Genomic DNA, 23,248 nt, shown 5'->3' with positions numbered 1-23,248 from the left:
CCAGACGCCATGTAGCGTGCCTTCCACTGACCCCAAACCAACACTGTTTGAACCAATGATGTTAAGCGAGAGCTCACTGGACGGCATGGTGTTTTCTGATGAATGCTGGTTCTGCCTGGGTGCCAGTGATATATGTGTGTTGGTTAGAAGAGGCCAGTGGAGTGCCTGCAATTGACTGGACCAGCACCTGGAACATGCCCTGGCGTGCATTTTCGTATGACTTCTGGAGCAGTCTCGTGGTTATCCCATGCACCTTCACTGCAAATTCGTAAGTCAATCTGATGATTCGACCTCTTCTGCTGCCATTTATGAACATCATGAACAGCATTACAGGGGATGTTTTCCAACAGTATAACGTTCGCCCACATACCATTGTTGTCATCCAGCATTCTCTACAGAGTGTTGACATGTTGCCTTGGACTGCTAGATCACCAGATCTACCTCCAATCGAGCACATATGGTACATCATCGCATGACAACTCCAATGTCATCCACAAACAGCATTAAACATCACTGTATTGGCCGACCAAGTGCAACAGGCATTGAACTCCATCCCACTAACTGACACCCGGCACCTGTAAAACACAATGCATGCATGTTTTCATGCTTGCATTCAACATTCCAGCAGTTTCACCGGTTATTAATATATCAGCTATCACATTTTCAATAGCTCATCTCACGCTTACATTAACTTGTGATGTTGCAATGTTAATCACTTAAATACGTTACCTAGACAAATGTATTCCCGAAATTTCATTACTCTACATTAAGTATTTTCTGGTGTTGCGATTTTTTTTCCATCAGTGTCTGCAGATTAAGATCCTCATATTCGACAAACTTTCCATTGACTCCAGAATTTACTATAACGAAGATTGCATTTTCCAGTTTTTGCATTTTTTGCATCATCAATGACCTTCATTTGAATTTCTAGCAGTTTGTTGAGGAGATACACCTTTGCCATCTTTTCTTTTGTTCACGCATCATGGTCCTTAATTTTTGAGCTCTTAAGTGGCCAGAACATGAATATTCTCCCACAGTTTTCATAACAACACAAAAGCTGGACAGTAGCTGACAGGAGACATGTAATATGGTCCTATCAGTAGCTAATTTGGCTCTTTTCAAGTGATACATGGTATCGAGTAGACTGATGGCTCAACGAGACGATTAAACGGCATTATCTGAAAAGCATAGTTCAGGCCAGAGGTAGTTCTGTGATGTTTTGGGGATGCTTCTCGTAAGACTGACATGGCACCACTTATTCAAGGTACAGTGAATATGACACAGAATGTTTACTTCAACGTTGTGGGTGAGCAAGTACGTTCTTGCTTCTATATCTTCTTCCGTGTGGTACCATATGTACCCTTCGTGGCTTGCAGAGTACTGATGTGGATGCAGATGAGTATGCTGTGGACATTCCTGTCTTCCAAGATGGCAACACCACGCATATGTTCTTGGCTTGGCTAACACTCTGGCATCCTGACGTCTTGGGTTGTCGGGTGTTCTGCCGGATATCAGCGTCGTACTTGCACGATATTTCGGTCACGTAGCTCGAGACCTTCATCAGGTGCGACCTGAGACTGCTCCTCGAGTGGACCTGGTCCAGTATTTATGCCTATGGCCTTCCCCCTCCATCAACGGCTGCAGGCGCTTCCTCTGTGGTCCGCGCCCATTCCCTGCGACCTGTTGGAGCGTTGCTGCTCCGTTTTCCGTCCGCTGCGGTTCTAGGTGTTCCCTCTGCGGCCCGCGCCCACTAAACCCGCTCCTGGGGCTTTCATCTACGGTCTGGAGTACCAAGCGTTCCCCCTGCGGTCCGCGCCCGCTCACCACGACCTGTTGGAGCGTTGCAGCGGACGAAAAACGGAGCGGCGTCAGGCAACACTCCACATTCCCTCGCATGTTGATGTCAATGAGTCGATCCTGGGTGTCGATTATCTTCACCACTACAAGCTGATAGCTGACATCAGAAACGCCCAGCTGATTAACTCAGTGACTTGTTTGAAGATAGCCAGACAGTAGCAGTAGGCCACTTTCCTCAACATGAAACCAGTGAAGTACTCCAAACCATATCGTAACACTGTCGCCAAATTTCTGGAGCTCACTCATCCAACTGTTACACATTTGATGCAAGGGTAGTTAAACATTCGGCAGTTCATCACATTGCAACCACATCTGATCTACCCATCTCTTGCTGTCTGTGGTGACTTGTGACCAACTATAGAAATGCTGAGGCACTGTGTCTTACAGGGCTAACAATTTTAGTATAAAAACGTATGGCACAAACCACAGGGATCTGTAGGTCCGGCTACACTCCACATTAGCCCAGACAGTCACTGTTTCACTAAAGCCAAGGTTCAGTTGAAAGCCAGGTTGTGACGAGGCATCATTTGACCATCGAGAAGGCCATCGTCCTCTGCCTTGCACTTAATCCCCGAGGCAGACAAATCGTGGCACCCGTATGGAGACTGCCTTTTAAATGCATGAATGGTGACAGACTGGTGTCTAGTACTGCATGTGCAGGACTTCAACCACTTCTTAGTGGGATCCATTATACACTTAGAAACGAACAAATGATTAAACACGAAGGAATTATTCAAATGATGTACATACACAGACAAAAAAAGATTACAATTTCAGAAAAATGGTTCAAATGGTTCTGAGCACTATGGGACTTAACTTCTGAGGTCATCAGTCCCCTAGAACTTAGTACTACTTAAACCTAACTAACCTAAGGACATCACGCACATCCATGCCCGAGGCAGGATTCGAACTTGTGACCGTAGCGGTCGCGCGGTTCCAGACTGTAGCGCCTAGAACCCCTCGGCCACTCCGGCTGGCCAAGGCGGACGATTTATACAAGAGAAATAGCTTCACAAACTGAAGAAGCCAATAACATGTTGGTCCAGCTCTGACCCATATGCAAGCAGTTATTCGGTTTGGCATTGATTGACAGAGTTGTTGGATGTCCTCTTGAGGGATATTGTGTCAAATTCTGTCCAATTGGCGCGTTAAATCATCAAAATCTTGAGATGGTTGAAGGGCCCTGCCCATAATGTTCTAACTGTTTACAACTGGGGAGAGATCCGGCGATCTTGCTGGCCAAGACAGGGTTTGGCAACGAAGGCGAGCAGTACAAACTTTCGTCGTTTGTGGTCGGGCATTATCTTGCTGAAATGTACAACTAGAATGGCTTGCTATGAAAGGCAACAAAATGGTGCATAGGATATCGTCGACATACCGCTGTGCTATAAGGGCGTTATGGATGACAAACAAAGTGGGCCTGTTAGGAAAAGTAATAGTACTCCAGACCATCACTCCTAGTTGTTTGGCCATAAGGTGAGTGACAATCAGGTTGGTAGCCCCCTCTGTCTCAGGCATCTCCAGATATGTATTCGCAGTTCATTGGGGCACAGTTCGAAGCGGGACTCATTACAGAAGACAACTGTAGTCCATTCAATGAGATTCCTGGCCAAAGACGTGTCCTGAGATGCCTCAAATAGTAGTGGGATACCAACCTGACTGTCACCCGCCATACAGCCTGACAACCAGGAGTGGTGATCTGATGTGTCATTTCTTTTCATAGCAGACTACCTTTGGTGCTCATCCTTGGCATCCTTACGTTATAGTGGCAAGCCATCTTGTGCTTACATTTCAGGAATATAATGCATGGTAAGAGTTTCTACTGCTTGCATTCGTGCTTGCTAAATTCTGTCTTGGCCAGCGAGGTCACCAGATCTACCCCCCCCCCCCCCCCCCCAACCCTCGTTTCAATGGAGGACGTTTGGGCAGGGCCCTGCAACCAGCTCAGCATCTTGATCATGTAATGCGTCAATTGGACAGAATTTGTCACAATATCCCTCAGGACGACATCCAACAACTCTGTCAATCAATGCCAATCAAAATATCTGCTTGCATATGGGCCAGATGTGGACCAACACGTTATTGGCATCTTCAATTTGTGAAGCTCTTTCTCCTGAGTAAATCGTCCACCTTTTCTCAAATTGTCATAATTTGCTTTTTATACTTGTACATCACATCTACCGATTTCCATTTGGATAATTCCTCTGTGGTGCGTTTATTTCTCAGAGTGTATTTAGCACAACTGGCTGCATGAAGACATTGACACAGATTCTTAAGGCACCTGCAGACATTCACACAAAAGCCATTGTCACACTGTTTGGATTGTTTGAAAGAATGTTCATGACATTCAGTCTTCGGAATGCAGCCCAGATCTGGCAGCATTTCCTGGATGGTGTCTTGTGAAGCTTACCATGGTGCTTTGCTTAGCTTGATGACATTTGACCATTTGCGAAGTCGCCTGAGCTCCATTACCACCACCACCACCTGATAATCATATTGTAGCACCTGACTAAAGCCAGCATCGCTATTAACTCCTTGAAATGCATATTTGGACTCACTGAAATGAATTTTCCAGGGAATTTGATCACCCCTAGCAGATCCACGCCACTTCCATAGTGGTTCGAGTCCCGACTGCAGCACAAATTTTAATTCACTCCTTCAGCTTCCAACGTTATCGTATAATGGCATGCATTCGAATGTGAAACAATCTGCCGTGAAGTTTATCGCGAAACTGGCTATCCTTTAAACGTAGCTGCAGGTAATGCGGAAAAAACAAATATCCAAAAGATGGATATGTGCAGTGGTTCCAGGTGGTATGCCAATGGCCTTCCCGCAATACTTACACAGTTCCCGTCAGATCACCGAAGTTAAGCGTTGTCGGTCTTGGCTAGCACTTGGATGGATCACCATCTGGGTCTGGCGAGTGCTGTTGGCAAGCGTGGTGCACTCAGCTCTTGTGAGACCAACTGAGAAGTTACTTGACTGAGAAGTAGCAGCAGTACCGGTCACGACAACTGATGACGGCCGGGAGAGCGGTGTGTTGACCACGTGGCCGTCCGTATCCGCATCCGGTGACGTCGAATGGCTGAGGATGATACGGAGGCCGGTCGGTACCGTTGGGCCCTCACGCCTGTTCGGAAGAAGCTTGTTCGTTTTGTTTGTTTCCGGTAGTATGTGTTGCAATCTCACAAACTTTTCAGGGCGGATGGTTTACTCTATGGGAGTATGATTTTTACACGTACACCAGGAATCCAGCAAAAGAAGTTATTTTGAGCACCTATTAGCCAAAACTACTGCTTATACCATAGCTGTAGTTATCTTACGCCCATTTTCCCATTCTTGTTTGCTGTGGCACAAATATTCCTTTCCGCCCTTGCAAGATCACGCACACGAGAAAGAATTGCAGGGGAGCAGAGAACCTCCAACTTCTCTCAGTACAATAAATAGCTTTCCAACCAGTTTACCACCCAGATTAACAGCCGACGTAATTGTATACAAAAGCGTCACCGCATTGATGTTATACAGGGTTATTACAAATGATTGAAGCGATTTCACAGCTCTACAATACCTTTATTATTTGAGATATTTTCACAATGCTTTGCACACACATACAAAAACTCAAAAAGTTTTTTTAGGCATTCAAAAATGTTCGATATGTGCCCCTTTAGTGATTCGGCAGACATCAAGCCGATAATCAAGTTCCTCCCACACTCGGCGCAGCATGTCCCCATCAATGAGTTCGAAAGCATCGTTGATGCGATCTCGCAGTTCTGGCACGTTTCTTGGTAGAGGAGGTTTAAACACTGAATCTTTCACATAACCCCACAGAAAGAAATCGCATGGGGTTAAGTCGGGAGAGCGTGGAGGCCATGACATGAATTGCTGATCATGATCTCCACCACGACCGATCCATCGGTTTTCCAATCTCCTGTTTAAGAAATGCTGAACATCATGATGGATGTGCGGTCGAGCACCATCCTGATGAAAGATGAAGTCGGCGCTGTCGGTCTCCAGTTGTGGCATGAGCCAATTTTCCGCGGGCTACGCGTGAAACTTGCCCGCACGCGTTCAACCGTTTCTTCGCTCACTGCAGGCCGACCCGTTGATTTCCCCTTACAGAGGCATCCAGAAGCTTTAAACTGCGCATACCACGGCCGAATGGAGTTAGCAGTTGGTGGATCTTTGTTGAACTTCGTCCTGAAGTGTCGTTGCACTGTTATGACTGACTGATGTGAGTGCATTTCAAGCACGACATACGCTTTCTCGGCTCCTGTCGCCATTTTGTCTCACTGCGCTCTCGAGCGCTCTGGCGGCAGAAACCTGAAGTGCGGCTTCAGCCGAACAAAACTTTATGAGTTTTTCTACGTATCTGTAGTGTGTTGTGACCATATGTCAATGAATGGAGCTACAGTGAATTTATGAAATCCCTTCAATCATTTGTAATAGCCTTGTATCTTGGTACTTTTAATTTCCAGGGTTCCTTCCATATGCATTTCCTCTTCAGATCCCAGCTGATCGGAGTTGAAAACAAATGCCTTGCTAACCGATGGGATATCTTTGTTTATCTCATCCACAAATTTTCGGGCCGATTCCGCAGTTTGCCGTGCATGGTCAAGTTGACGCTTTATTTGATCTACACTGCAGCACCAAAGAAACTGTTACAGGTATGCATATTCAAATACAGAGATATGTAAACAGGCAGAATACGGGGTTGTGATCGACAACGCTTATATAAGACAACAAGTGTCTGGCGCAGTTGTTAGATTGGTTGCTGCTGCTACAATGGTAGGTTATCAAGATTTAAGTGAATGAACGTAGCGTTATAGTCGGTGCACGAGCGATGGGACACAGCATCTCCGATGTAGTGATGAAGTGGGGATTTTCCTGTACTACCATTTCACGAGTGTACCGTGAATATCAGGAATCCGGTAAAACATCAAATCTCCCACATCGCTGCTGCTGGGAAAAGATCCTACAAGAACGAGACTAATGACGATTGAAGATAATCTTTCAACGTGACAGAAGTGCAGTCCTTCCGCAAATTGCTGCAGATTCTAATGGTCGGCCATCACCAATTGTCAGCGTGCGAACCATTCAACGAAACATCATCGATATGGGCCTTTGGAGCCGAAGGCCCACTCGTGTATCCTTGATGACTGCACGACAGAAAGCTTTACGTCTCGCCTGGACCCGTCAACAGCAACATTGGGTTGTTGATGACTGGAAACATGCCTAGTCGAACGACTCTCGTTTCAAATTGTACATAGTGGAGAGTGGATGGACGTGTACGGGTATGGCGACAACCTCATGAATTCACTGGCCATACAAGTCAGCAGGTGACTGTTCAAGCTGGTGGAGGCTCTGTAATGTGTGGGGCATGTACAGTTGGATTGATATGGGACCTCTGATACGTGTATATACGACTCTGACAGGTGACACGTACTAAGCATGCTGCTGTCTGATCACCTGCATCCATTCATGTCCATTGTGCATTCCGACGGATGCATGGCATCTGTTCCCTCCAGCACTACTCCAGACATTAGTCGAGTCCATGTCAAGTCGTGTTGCGTCACTTCTGCGTGGTCGCGGGGGCCCTGCACGATATTAGTCAGGTGTACCAGTTTCTTTGGCTCTTCAGTGTACGTTGCGCGCCATTTGATGTGCATACCGTAGCAGGTCACCGTAGCACATCCTGTAAATTGTAGCGAACGTCCTTGAAACGCGCAAACTTCAGTTTTTGCAATGCGTGTGCCTTGTTCTGCCTTGAATATCCGTAGTTTTTCTGATGCACTACACGGCCAGATTGCTGCAAACGTATTCGAAATCTGTTCTTTTTTTTTGCGATGCTTCTGATGACGTTTCATGCACGTAATTATGTTCAGTACCCGCTCCTTGGACAACGATTGTCCTTTACTACTTTCAGTAGAGACTGGATTTGTGGCTCCCTGTATGACAAGGATGATAGACTACATGGCTCGAGACCTGTTTTAATATCACTTTCACTTGGTAAGCAGGTATTGTCATCATTGTACTCCTCATGTGCATTGTCCGCACAGTCGAGCGTATACGATACCACACATTCCACTGACTCATATTGCAGAAACGCAAAATATTTAATATTTTATCTGACACTTCTTTCTTGCTCTGCGAAATTCCTTGGGTTCCTTTCTGACGAGATGTCAACTTCAGCAACTGCTGTTGTAGATATAATGCAAAGTTTGGTTTATTTATCGTTGCCATTGCTCTCCTTTAACAATACCTCTAGCACTGTAGTGAGTTACTCGTCAACTAAGCAGTCCAGCTACACTCTATAGCCTCATGCTATGCTTACCACTGGATACCTCCAGTCCCATTCCTTGTTGCCATTAGCAGCCTATGTTGTGGCTGCATGGTAGACAATGTGTGGGGAGTCGAATGTCGTAAATATCATTGGCCTACCTTGTGACCTCGCACTCAAGGGGTTCTTTGTAAGATGCTGAAGTCCGAGTCCTGGTGAACTACAGGGAAAGGAAGCTTCTACTAAGAAGATCACGCAAATTTAAGAGAAACGATGTTGCACAATGGATAACGTGTTATTGAAGGAAAACTACTTGGGGTTGGCCCAATTATACATAAAAGTACCGGTACCAGATCTCACATGTGTATATTAATGTTGGGGCTCATCTGACTATAAAAGGAAAGTAAAGCTCGCTATAAGAATTTGATTTACCACCATAAGACATTGAACAAATTACCACCATAAGACAGTGAACAAATTATCACCATAAAACACTGAACAAATGATTTACCCACTCAATTAAGCATGTAAACAGTTAATAAATATATAAAAGGTTGTAAGTATGAACTATAGCCTTGGAACAAGTGGCTGGACAGAAAAAAAGCATAACACGAAACTGTAATGCGGATATAGACAGTTACTCGGAAAATGGTTAATGGTTTAAGGAAAACAAATGAAAACACTAACAAAATCGCCAAAGGGTATGATGGTAGTAATTACGTGGCCGCGAACGTTAAAGCTGCGCAAATGAACCCTGATATAAATTATCCAGCCACATATTGCCCCTTTGCTCAGTGATTGCATCGATGGCCCATGCTTACCATTCCTTAACGAATTGTGTGTGGAAGACGGTGACAGTAATTGCTGGAAATTCTTAGTCCAGCCTTGTCCTCTGAACTCAGCTCTAACACAGGGACATCTGAACATCTCTATGTGGCTGCCTAAAGTGAAGTGTACTCCCGATTTGCCTGAAGCAAGTGTGTACTCATTTATCTCCTCACAGCAAGTGCCCTCTGACTTTTACTGTCCGAAACTGGGCTGGATCTGCCAGTGTAGGAGTGTTGCAGGCCCATTACAGCAGACCTTGCAAGTTCTGACCAATAACAGCACTATAAATAAGTTTAAAAAATTCTTACTCTCAGAGATTTTATCACAGTCAACCAATAGTGGTCTGTCATGGGAGGGAAGGCAGAAAATGTTTCCCCACTTCGTGGCTGATTTCTAGCCACGACCAACCAAAATGCTTGCATGAAGACGTGCTTGGGAAAGTACACATTATTCAGAAATGATTACTGTGAGCCAATCAAAGTCCCTGTTACTTGGATTTAAAAGGATATTCCTTTGCAGCATGGCCATGAACAGTGGCCCCTCCTGCGGCCTCAAGTTCTAAGTGCTACATCTGGCTTTTCAGATTTTATTCTCTCCAGAAAGGATTTCTCCTCTCCTATCGGCATTACAGTTTCGTGATATGCTATTTTTCTGTCCAGCCACTTGTTCCAAGGCTATAGTTCATACCTACAACCTTTTATGCAATGCAGATTTTACGAAACGCAGGCCGTCCTCTGCGCACCTGCAGGGCGAAGACGGGATGCAGTGAATATTCTCTATGCTTTACCTGCTTTGGGGGGGGGGGGGGGGGGGGGAGCTGACTACAGCGATGAACAAGTACCAGCACCAAGTACATGACTCCCCACTTCTTCTCAGCTAACTTCGATATCATGAGCCGGCTGAGAAAGCTCCCAAGGCTGCCGAAAATAACATGACGCGCTCACCATAACAAGAAGAAAGGGAAAACAAGACGTAATTAGCTGTGCAATCATTGGCAGTATTGAATGTTATGTGCAGTTATCACACAGCGATAAAGAATCGACTGTACTGACTATTGTGATGTGCATATTGATTTATAAAATAGGTCGTAGGACAGTTTGGGCATAGAACGCCTTGTAACAACTGTTAATACATTTATCCCATTGTGAGACAAGACGGTCATTGCCTTCACATAAAAATTTTCGATGTTGCCTGTGGAAGCGTGATTGAACCCAAGCGTGCACCTCTCGTCTGAAGCAGACAGACAACCACGAATGTCTTTCTCCAGGGCTCCAAAAATATGGGAATAACATGGGCAGAGATCGGGACTGTATGGAAGATGTATAAGGGATTCCCAGCATAACTTCAGCAGCATACGCTAAACAATCTTGACAGTATGCGTATCTAAACTGAAGGAATCACTTCGTGGCATCGGCTTCGCAACTACAGGGATTCCGATGAACAGACTGCTCCACTCGAAACTATCAACACAACTGGCGGTGCTAAGGGTATCCTACGAGTTCCACATCTCTGGAACGGTTTGTACACAATAATAATGACTACTCTGAAGGACAATAAATCTTTGAAACCTGTTTATTTTGTAAAGTTGTAAATAAGTAGTTGGTACCATTAAAGCTGCAACCCTCGTATTCGGCCTAATAAAAAAATCAATTGAAAACAGTCTGCTGCCGTCGCTCAGTATTGTTTCAGGTAATAGGACATCATGACTAGAAATCGGAGCAACAAACATGGTACACTCCTGCGATGGAAAATGCGACTGAGCCAGTAAAGAGTGATAAGATGTCGTCTTCTTCAGGAGCAAAGTCATTTCATGTTCTACGTAACACACTGAAAAGAAGAGTTATAGCAAAAATTTGAGATGAGGTCGGTTGTAGAAATATTATAGGAGGCTTAAAACGCGAAATCCTGGATAATATTTTTGAAATGGGAAGGCGATTTTATGGACTTACAGTGAACGGTCTGCGGAGATAGCTGACAGAGTGACCCAAAATAGCACATCGTTTTAACAAAGAGTCGCAGGAGGCAGGCAGGCAGCACCGTAATATTAGTCTTACGAATCCTACCTAGATGACTAGAGAATAAGCTCTTAACAACGTACCCATGTTTTCCGGTATCCTTAAAATAGTGCAAGAAAAATAATTTCACTCTGCTCGGCACGTTTCTAATGTACACTGACGGAAAATAATCACAACACCAAGGAGGAACTGTGCGACATAAACGACAGTTTATGACTATTCAAATTTCGTTCCAGTCGCCTAAGAGTGGCCCCAATAGCGCCACTTTGAGGATGCAAATCAGGTATGCTTTAAATACACGCTGTAAGGGTCGTGTGCATTAGTTGCCTCTGAGATTGGATGTGGTGAGTTGATGTTAGTCAAGGTTTTTCAAGGGCCATTATCAGCAAATGGTTCAAATGGCTGTAAGCACTATGGGACTTAACATCTGAGGTCATCAGTCCCCTAGACCTAGAACTACTTAAACCTAACTAACCTAAGGACTTCACACACATCCACGCCCGAGGCAGGATTCGAATCTGCGACCGTAGCAGCAGCGCGGTTCCCGACTGAAGCGCCTAGAACCGCTCGGCCACAGCGGCCGGCCGTTATCAACACCTCACAGAGTTTGAAATATGTCGTGTTAACAGAGCTACATGAAGCTAGATTTTCCTTCTGCGATATTGCAGAAAGACTTGGCAGGAATGTAGCCACTGCACGCTATTGCTGGCAGTGGTTGTCACGAGACAGTACGGTCGCAAGAAGACCAGACTCCGGATGCCAATGGGGCACTGCCAAAAGGGAAGAGCATCGTGTTTGGCTTATGGCTCTGTCGCATCTTACTGCATATGCAGCAGGAATTTGAGCAGCACTTGGCAACACAGTGACACAAGAACTGTTACAAATCGCAAATCGGTTACTTCAAGGACAGCTTCGAACCAAACGCCCTGCAGCGTGCATTCCACTGGCCCCAAACCACCGCCATCTGCGACTTCAGTGGTGTCAAGCGAAAGCTCATTGGAGGGCAGGTTGGAGTTCTGTCATCTTTTCTGATGAAAGCTGGTTCGCCTCAGTTCCAATGATGGCCGTGTGTGGGCTAGATGGTGGCCAGTTGAGGACCTCACTCAACCTGTCTGTATGCTAGACACAATAGACCTGCACCTGGAGTTATGGTCTGGGGTGAGATTTCGTATGACAGCAGGAGCCTGGGCATTAGACCTGTTGTGCTGCCGTTCATAAACAGCATTCCAGGGGTTCTCTTCCAACAGGATAACGCTCCCCCACATACCACTGTTGTAACCCAACATGCTCTACAGAGCGTCGACATGTTGCCTCTGCCTGCTCGATCACTATACCTGTCTCCAATCGAGCACACACTGGACGTCTTTGGACGAAATCTCCAGCACCATTCACAAAAAGCATTAACCGTCTCTGTATTGACCGACCAAATGCAACAAGCATGGAACTCCGCCCCACAAACTGACTTCTGGCACCTGCACAAAACAATGCATGCACGTTTGCATGTTTCCATTCTACATTCTGGCGGTTACACAGGTTGGTAATGTACCAGCACTTCACATTAGCAATGGCTTATGTTGCGCTTACATTAACTTGTGAGCCTGCAGTTAGTCACTTAAGTACGGTACCTAGGGAAATATATTCCCGAAATTTTATTACTCTACATTAATAATTTTTTGGTGTTGCGACTTTTTCCGTCAGTGTAGATTAAAACACCGACAGTTCAGTGCAAGAACAGCAAAGTGTTTGCACTTAAAGGAAGTCGCGAAGTTGGTGGCGTTACTTCAGCTGAAAGAGGATTGACACCCACTCTATAAGTATGTACGTCCGCACTGTCCGCTTTACTTCGTTAGGTTGGGAAAAGTGGTTACTATGTAAGATTTCAGAAAAATGCATATAGGTCTTATTTATTACATATTTTTTCCTTCTAAATATTTAGTGTGATATCTTATAATATGTGGATTCAAAATATGCAAACGTCAAGCATGCGTGAATAAAAACTTTAAGCCAAGTTCGTTCCAGATATCGAATGCAAATTATTAAGATGCCGATGAAACGCATGAACAGAATTCACAATATTTTTGAACAATGTCTATCTGTACTTGCGATGTAACGACATTCACAATCTGTGGACCGCTTATGAGCAAATCTTACGTCACATGTGACGTTTGCAGACAGTACGCTGTCGACAAAAATTATGTTCAGTGCCTTTAAACACTCTCCATAGGTATTGTTACTCTATGGGAGAAACCCGAAGGTATAGGAAAGTAATCAGCAGAATTGATTTCAAAATATAAATTAATCTTATATATTTAATTATGCTCCCTATGTTGCAGGAAAATGACACGATCTCTTACCGTTTATGTTTTCCGCGTGATCTTCACAATGAAGAGCTGTACTGAAATATCGTATATCGTTACTTCTAATGCTGATGAAACCTTTGACTAAAACAGTGTGAAGTTGTATAGTCACGATGACCCACGTTAGATAACAATTGGAAAAGGTGTATGGTGGTCCATATCAGGTAGTAAAAGGAACTCGTGTAACAAGGTCGAAAGGTTGAACCTGTTCGTCTATTTAAAAATACCATTTTTCAAGATAGTCGTCATTGGCGTTACGTAATGTAACATGCTATTTTGAAACACATAGATCCTTTAGTTGATAGGTGGCGGAAGAAACAGGCACTGAGTCTTATTTAAGATGGAATCTACAAATAAAATGTTTGAATTCGTTGGTGACCATAAAGAATAACTTGGCGTAAACTTCTGTTTCTCCCTATAGGACAAAGTGATTCATTTACAAGGAGAAGATTAAAGCAGTTGAAGGCAACAGCAAGGATGTCTGGTTTTCTTTCTCATGAAAATGATTTAAGAAACAAACGATGTAAGAAAATATAAATCTAAAAGTTTTCGTCGTCTTTGTCACTGAAGGAATAATCTTCTAGGTTGTCAGCCCGCGTCATGTTCCTCATTAGAGTTCGCCGGCCGCGGTGGTCTAGCGGTTCTGGCGCTGCAGTCCGGAACCGCGGGACTGCTACGGTCGCAGGTTCGAATCCTGCCTCGGGCATGGGTGTGTGTGATGTCCTTAGGTTAGTTAGGTTTAAGTAGTTCTAAGTTCTAGGGGACTTATGACCTAAGATGTTGAGCCCCATAGTGCTCAGAGCCATTGCCTCATTAGAGTTCTTCTTCGCAAGTCGACTAACTAACAAAAGAAACCAGTACGTAAGGAACCGCAGCCTTGAAAATGCTAAAAGCGTGGAGTAAACGGTCATGTGATGTGTGTGTGTTCTGTGCACCGCCGACTTCAGTCATATGGTACCGTAAATCTGAAGAGCCGGCCGAAGTGGCCGTGCGGTTAAAGGCGCTGCAGTCTGGAACCGCAAGACCGCTACGGTCGCAGGTTCGAATCCTGCCTCGGGCATGGATGTTTGTGATGTCCTTAGGTTAGTTAGGTTTAACTAGTTCTAAGTTCTAGGGGACTAATGACCTCAGCAGTTGAGTCCCATAGTGCTCAGAGCCATTTGAACCATTTGAACCAAATCTGAAGACGGCCGACATAAAGGTCGAAACCGATCATCATTTTTAAGTAAATCAATATTTGCGATATTGGCTTTCATTAAGTGATAAGACGCCATTATAGAACTGTGTAACACATTCAAGTGGAAAAGAAGCGGAGTTACTTTCAGGGGAGCAGGAAATCATATAGTTCAAGGACACATACAACGTTAGTAAAATACGAGAGATGTGCCAATTTCTGATCAGAAGTAGGCGATTTTTTTAAGGCCCTGGAGAGAAACTGGTACACAGCTGATAGCTTAATTAGCTATCGGATATACTTCTAACCAACAGCCATACTTATAGTTACTGTCACTTCTGTCTATGCTTTGCGTGTATGATAAATTATGCAGTAGTTCACACTGCACACTAAAGCGTTAAGTCCTTCTGTAGCTGCCTGGCTGAGCCAGTTCCCAGATGGAAAAGAGGAAAGGGTATTCCACCTACAATACGACCATTAGCGGTAAAAACTTCGGATTAAGAACCGCTTTACTTCATTACAGCTGATTACATAATCTAAGACTAGCTGGTTGATCGGTCAACATGCACAGTAGGAATTCACTTAAGAGTTCAGTTGTCTGATAAAACGTTCTGACTGCTCTTAACATAATAACTATCTTATAGGTTCTATAGAAAGAGTGACTAAACCAACAGCTGCAGACTTTTTCCAGTTTCAGTAGCCGGTTCTAAGTAGCCAGAGCCGCAATTCACAGTATTCCTTACTTCGTTTAGCTTCGATGTCTCCTCCATTTAGGAGCAGTCAGTGCCCGTCGATGTGGAGCTATTCGACTGCTTTCCTCTGACAGTACACCACTTACCTTAGTGAGCAACGCCGTCCAGGCGAGGAGGCGTGCGGGCCGACCGTCTGCAGGGAGCTCGGACGCGGCCCTGCCTTCACCTTCCTCGGTGGGCCGGCCGTGGTCAGCTGCCGGCCGGACGAGCTCGCTTATCGATGAACTGTCTTGGCGGCGCGCGCGTCACGAAATGGGACGCGACCAATGTGTGCAGCTCCCGAAGCACAACAAACCGGTGATCGATGGTAACGCCAGCTCGCTAAAACGGTGGGCGGTTGATAAATGTCACGTTGCTACTTTCAGCCGTCACATGCCATATGGAGCGCTGTTTTGCCGGTATCATTTACTGCAGTTGCTGGCGCGGAACCACACACTGCACAAAAAAGTAAAAAAGCGATTTGACTGCTTTTAATGACTGTTTACAGTCTCAGACATTTAGTATGTACTTATTATACATCATTTAGTGTTCGTCTTATGTCGAGGGCATATTGTTGTTGTTGTGGTCTTCAGTCCAGAGACTGGTTTGATGCAGCTCTCCATGCTACTCTATCCTGTGCAAGCCTCTTCATCTCCCAGTACCTACTGCAACCTACATCCTTCTGAATCTGTTTAGTGTATTCATCTCTTGGTCTCCCTCTACGATGTTTAGCCTCCGCGCTGCCCTCCAATACTAAATTGGTGATCCCTTGATGCATCAGAATATGTCCTACGAACCGATCCCTTCTTCTAGTAAAGTTGTGCCAAAAATTTCTCTTCTCCCCAAATCCATTCAGTACCTCTTCATTAGTTATGTGATCTACCCATATAACCTTCAGCATTCTTCTGTAGCACCACATTTCGAAAGCTTCTATTCTCTTTTTGTCTAAACTATTTATCGTCCACGTTTCACTTCCACACATGGCTACACTCCATACAAATACTTTTAGAAACGACTTCCTGACACTTAAATCTATACTCGATGTTAACAAATTTCTCTTCTTCAGAAACGCTTTCCTTGCCATTGCCAGTCTACATTTTATATCCTCTCTACTTCGACCATCATCAGTTGTTTTGCTCCCCAAATAGCAAAACTCCTTTATTACTTTAAGTGTCTCATTTCCTAATCTAATTCCCTCAGCATCACCCGACTACATTCCATTATCCTCGTTTTGCTTTTGTTGATGTTCACCTTATACCCTCCTTTCAAGACACTTTCCATTCCGTTCAGCTGCTCTTCCATGTCCTTTGCTGTCTCTGACAGAATTACAGCGAACCTCGAAGTTTTTATTTCTTCTCCATGGAGTTTAATTCCTACTCCGAATTTTTCTTTTGTTTCCTATACAGCTTGCTCAATATACAGATTGAATTACAATGGGGAGGGGCTACAACCCTGTCTCACTCCCTTCCCAACCACGGCTTCCTTTTTATGTCCCTCGACTCTTATAACTGCCATCTGGTTTCTGTACAAATTGTAAATAGCCTTCTGTTCCCTGTATTTTACACCTGCCATCTTCAGAATTTGAAACAGAGTATTCCAGTCAACATTGTCAACATTGTCGTGGTCATAAAATGAAGAAAAATAATATCATTCACAATTAGTGTCAGAAAACTGGAAAAGAATGGAATGACACAGCGCTTCATGCACGGCGCATATTATTAGACACTTAATTATATCATACGCGCATGTGGATTTCACTGTTGCTGCACTGCACACAATGTTGTTCCACTGTACTGAACACAGTGCTAAACGGCTTGGCGGAGAACTCTGATTTCAAAGCAGCGAAATATCGCACATTTATGTTCGTGGGTGCTTGTAAATTTTTCTCCCGTACTGGGATTCTTATTATACGACTATCATATTCGAAAATGTTTAATAGTTACTTCTTCGTTACGCCAGATTTGTCACAGGTTAAGTAATTGTTTGAATTATGTCTCCCCGTACTTTCGTGGAACTCATTTGATGTCACGGTTGAAGCTGTAACGAAGCAGCCACTTTAGAAAAGGAGATAGTACAAAAGCAATCTAAGTTTGAAACAGACATACCTCTAATTGTTCTATTGCGTGCCCCTCCGAGTAACAATTTTACTACATTTGTAGTGCTTGTTCTGTATTCTGAAATACACTCCTGGAAATTGAAATAAGAACACCGTGAATTCATTGTCCCAGGAAGGGGAAACTTTATTGACACATTCCTGGGGTCAGATACATCACATGATCACACTGACAGAACCACAGGCACATAGACACAGGCAACAGAGCATGCACAATGTCGGCACTAGTACAGTGTATATCCACCTTTCGCAGCAATGCAGGCTGCTATTCTCCCATGGAGACGATCGTAGAGATGCTGGATGTAGTCCTGTGGAACGGCTTGCCATGCCATTTCCACCTGGCGCCTCAGTTGGACCAGCGTTCGTGCTGGACGTGCAGACCGCGTGAGACGACGCTTCATCCAGTCCCAAACATGCTCAATGGGGGACAGATCCGGAGATCTTGCTGGCCAGGGTAGTTGACTTACACCTTCTAGAGCACGTTGGGTGGCACGGGATACAAGCGGACGTGCATTGTCCTGTTGGAATAGCAAGTTCCCTTGCCGGTCTAGGAATGGTAGAACGATGGGTTCGATGACGGTTTGGATGTACCGTGCACTATTCAGTGTCCCCTCGACGATCACCAGTGGTGTACGGCCAGTGTAGGAGATCGCTCCCCACACCATGATGCCGGGTATTGGCCCTGTGTGCCTCGGTCGTATGCAGTCCTGATTGTGGCGCTCACCTGCACGGCGCCAAACACGCATACGACCATCATTGGCACCAAGGCAGAAGCGACTCTCATCGCTGAAGACGACACGTCGTCCCTCCATTCACGCCTGTCGCGACACCACTGGAGGCGGGCTGCACGATGTTGGGGCGTGAGCGGAAGACGGCCTAACGGTGTGCGGGACCGTAGCCCAGCTTCATGGAGACGGTTGCGAATGGTCCTCGCCGATACCCCAGGAGCAACAGTGTCCCTAATTTGCTGGGAAGTGGCGGTGCGGTCCCCTACGGCACTGCGTAGGATCCTACGGTCTTGGCGTGCATCCGTGCGTCGCTGCGGTCCGGTCCCAGGTTGACGGGCACGTGCGCCTTCCGCCGACCACTGGCGACAACATCGATGTACTGTGGAGACCTCACACCCAACGTGTTGAGCAATTCGGCGGTACGTCCACCCGGCCTCCCGCATGCCCACTATACGCCCTCGCTCAAAGTCCGTCAACTGCACATACGGTTCACGTCCACGCTGTAGCGGCATGCTACCAGTGTTAAAGACTGCGATGGAGCTCCGTATGCCACGGCAAACTGGCTGACACTGACGGCGGCGGTGCACAAATGCTGTGCAGCTAGCGCCATTCGACGGCCAACACCGCGGTTCCTGGTGTGTCCGCTGTGCCGTGCGTGTGATCATTGCTTGTACAGCCCTCTCGCAGTGTCCGGAGCAAGTATGGTGGGTCTGACACACCGGTGTCAATGTGTTCTTTTTTCCATTTCCAGGAGTGTATTAAATTTTTAAATATTTGAGCTATCTCGCAGCAAGGTTCCAGAGATCAGCTCTGCTTACAATAAACTTTGTCTTTGATTAAACTAACTGATGCAGTGGTTCCCATCTTTGCGGTACTTACCTTCTGGGCTAGAAAGAAAATCCATGGAGGACAAGAAAAAAGGTTAGATTACAGTTCATTCACAAAACTAAGTCATTTTAAAAAAATGTTCTTTTTTAGTACGCTTTCATTAGAGTCTAAAATTTATTAGTTCTTGACCATCAAACTTAGAGGAATTGTATGACGGAACACCTTTATCGGAAGGTGTAATAGGACAAGAAGAGGATCGGTCGAGGATGACAAAGGAGACGAAGAATCTATTATAGTTCTTAAAGATAAAGAGGACAAAGCAAAGGGTACCGACGACGTTCTTACAGAAGTAATCAAGAATGTTGGTGACAGCATGAAAATGAAAATGATGCTGCTGAAACTGATTAGGAGGGATACCAATTGACTTCCAGAAATGCATCATCGTTCCTATGCCGTACAGTACCAAACCTTAAGCCTAATATCGCATGCATGAAAAATTCTCGTAAAGGTTATTCTGAGGAGAAGGTGGATGATATGCTAAGTATAGATCAGTTTGGATTCAGGAGATGATTAGGAACAAGAGAGGCGGTTCTGGCGCTGAGGCTTCTTATTGAAAAGCGAATACAAAACAGTAAACCAACTTTTATTGCCTTTGTAGACATGGAAAATGCATTTGATAATGTTTCCTGGTAAGAGATGTTCTGAGTATTGAAGTAAGCAGATCTAAAATACAAAGACATGCGGAGGATATTTAGCTTCTATAAGAACGAAGTAGCTGTGATTAGCAATTTTTACCAGGAGCGAGAAGGAAAAGTTGGAAAAGGCGTGAGACAAGGATGTGCTCTCTCTCCTCTCACACTCAGAGCCTACACCTTGGAAGCTATAAATCAAGTTCGCGAAACTACTTATGTGGGGACCAAAATTAATGGGCGAAAGGCAGATATGCCGTGTTACGCAGAAGACAATGCTGTGGTTACGGAGACGAAAGGAGATCTACAGAAGCTCCTCAGTACAATGGAAAGAATTTACTGCACATGTTATCGTATGAGTATGCAGTACTGAAGAAGAATATGAGTGTTTAGAAATAAGAACTGGAAGAGACGAGACAGAAGTGATAGAGGATTTTACCTGCTTGGGAAGCAGGGTCACAAGGGACGGTAGAAGTCGGAAAGAAACTGTGAGAAGAATATAACAGGCAAAAATTGCATTTAATTTGAGAAAGAACTTACCTATCTGAAAATAAAGAAATCCACTGTTGGATGAATGCCTCGTGTAGAATTTTACACGTATTACGGCCTACAGTCCTATGTCCCATGCTGCTTCAGCACACTTTCTAGTATGATGTAACTACCTTCATTTAAGTTCTCCATCTTGTGTTACCTGCTGCATCTTCGTTTTGCACGTCTGGTCGCGTGTCTGGTACGCCTCCACGTCATTCATTACAGTCGTGATCACGTCTTCCATGCCAGACTGTTTCTTGATCCATTTATTTCTCTTCCTGTCTCTCCTATCATGTGTCATCACCACTTGCTAAACTAGCTTCAGATTTTGAAACGTTTTCTAATCTAAAATCCGCACCTCACTGGCATAATCCAAAACCGTCGATTTACACTGGTAGTAAATAGTTTCATGCACATCGACAGCTTCATTTTGAATACTGATTAGTTTACCGAAACATCTCCAGGCAACAACACTTCTGTTGGTTTCTTTTGCTGTTCATCCAGTCGTACTATTTTCTTGATCTGGAAAACGGACAAGCAAATTCCGTGTTCTAAGACTATTTTCAGCCGATGAATGAATATTTACATATAATGAAATTCGAACTATTGTACCATTACTTGATATCTGTGAAGGCAACATATTGCAAATTGATTTTGCTAAAACGTAAGTCGCAACATTTAACTCAGTTCTCCTCACAAGTCTGGCTGTCACACATCTCACTTCTACCTCAAAGCAAAAACTTTAGCAGATCGCTAGCGAAACCCAGACCATCTGGATGCCATCGAACAGCTGCAGAGACATCTAATATCGTTATAGCTGTCTTCACATTAGAGAATGCCCTTATTACTGTCGATTCATGTCTCTTCACACATGACTGATCCTCTGTAAAGTTCCCCACTAGGGTAGCCAATTGCTCACAAAAAGCCATTGATAATATCTTTATAGAAAAGTCCAATGAACAAAATTATATTACAAAACCAATAGTCAATGGCCTCTTAAACGATGATATACAGTTCCATCTGTTAAATATTAATACTGAACAGGATATAAAATCTGTTAAATCTGAGCTCAAGAGGGTAATCAATAAGTCAAAAATTGATTATTTTAGGACACTCCTCAGAGACATTCACTGAAGTGATGTTTACAGTGCTCATGGCATGAATGAAAAACATAACACTTTTGCTAATAAAGTGCTTTCCTTATTTTAACATTGTTTTCTCCCAAAACTAACCAAGGTTAGAGCAAAGTCTACAAAGAAGCCATGGATTACTCAAGGAATAGAGGTATATTGTAAAACAAAAAGAAAACTGTATATGTCAATCCGAAACATTTCTGATGTTGATGCTATAGCACATTACAAGAAATACTGCAAAATATTAAAGACTGTAATACAGATATCAAAGCAAATGTATTACAAGGAAAAGATAGTCATATCAGATAACAAAATAAAGACGATATGGGATATAGTGAAGGAGGAGACTGGTAGAACCAGACATGAAGAGGAACAAATAGCATTAAGAGTAAATGATACATTGGTGACAGATGTGTATAGTGTTGCAGAACCTTTTAGCAAACATATTATAACTGTTACTGAAAAGAAGTGGTTGTCAGATTCTGTAGATGCTGCTACGGAATACCTCATACCAGACATTTCAAGTAACTTCCATAATATGAATTTGACCCTCACTACCCCAGCAGAAGTAATGTCTATCATAAAACCTTTAAAATCAAAAACATCTAGTGGGTATCATGAAATGTCAACAAAGTTAATTAAAAAATGAGATTCTGAGTTAAGTAACATATTAAGTTGTCTGTGTAACCAGTCGTTTCGCAGTGGAACATTTCCTGAATGATTGAAATATGCTGAAGTTAAGCCACTGTTTAAGAAGGGAAATAGCATCAAATTTCCATCCAATTTCACTTTTGCCAGCATTCTCAAAAATTTTAGAAAAGATATTGTACAGTCGGCTTTATAACCATCTTATCACAAATAACATACTGTCAAAGTCACAGTTCGGATTTCTAAAGGGTTCTGATATTGAGAAGGCTATCTACACTTACAGTGAAAATGTTCTTAACTCGTTAGACAAAAAACTGCAGGCAACTGGTATGTTTTGTGATATGTCAAAGGCATTTGACTGTGTAAATCACAATATCCTTTGAAGTAAATTAGAATATTATGGTGTAACAGGAAATATTGCAAAATGGTACAAATCTTATATCTCTGGCAGGAAACAAAGGGTATTATAAGGAAAGAGACATGTATTAAGCTATCAGGCATCATCCAATCAAGAACTAATTACATGTGGGGTCCCACAAGATTCCATTGTAGGGCCCTTATTTTTTTTGTGTATACCAATGACCTTTCATCAGTAACATTACCAGATGTCAAGTTCGTTTTGTGTGCTGATGATACAAACATTGCAATAAATAGCAAATCAAGTGTAGTCTTAGAAAGATCGGCTAATAAAATATTTGTTGAAATTAATCATTGGTTCCTAGCCAATTCTTTGTCACTAAACTTTTAAAAAACACACTACATGCAGCTCAGAACTTGTAAGGGGTGTCCCACGAGTATATGGCTAATGTACGATGACAAGCAGATAGAAGAAGCGGACAGTGTAAAATTCTTGGGATTACAGCTTGATAATAAATTCAACTCAGAGGAGCACACCACAGAACTGCAGAAGCAACTTAACAAATATCTATTTGCAATGTGAATTGTGTCAGACCTAGGGGATATAAAAATGAAAAAGCTGGCATATTATGCTTACTTTCATTCCATAATGTCATATGGGATTATTTTTTCGGGTAATCCATCAAGCCAAGCTAAAGTTTTCCAGGCACAAAAACGTGCAATAAGAGTTATATGTGGTGTGAACTCAAGAACATCCTATAGAAGCCTGTTTAGGGAACGAGGGATACTAACTACTGCTTCCAAATATATTTATTCCTTAATGAAATTTTCATTAAAAATATATCACTTTTTGAAAATAACAGCTCAATTCATCAAAACTAGAAATAAGAATAATCTTCACAAGGATTTAAAGTCACTTACTCTTGTACAAAAGAGTGTGTCTTATTCAGGAACACACATTTTCAGTAACTTGCCAGCAGCC

General features: G+C 43.7%; 1 protein-coding gene across 1 annotated transcript in view; it reads right to left on the bottom strand.

Annotated features, from left to right (window-relative positions):
- LOC126183845 (ionotropic receptor 25a) overlaps positions 1-15,446 on the bottom strand; it is a 442,093-nt gene extending 426,647 nt beyond the window's left edge. Inside the window, exon 1 of the mRNA XM_049926116.1 lies at positions 15,347-15,446. The gene's annotated coding sequence lies outside the window, so the exon portion shown is untranslated. The remainder of the gene's footprint in view (positions 1-15,346) is intronic.
- Positions 15,447-23,248: the final 7,802 nt, after the last annotated feature.

The sequence above is a fragment of the Schistocerca cancellata genome, chromosome 1 (genome assembly GCF_023864275.1).
Source record: "Schistocerca cancellata isolate TAMUIC-IGC-003103 chromosome 1, iqSchCanc2.1, whole genome shotgun sequence".
Lineage (NCBI taxonomy): Eukaryota > Metazoa > Arthropoda > Insecta > Orthoptera > Acrididae > Schistocerca > Schistocerca cancellata.
The sequence above is the reverse complement of the archived record's forward strand: the minus strand, read 5'-3'. Positions and strand labels throughout refer to the sequence as shown.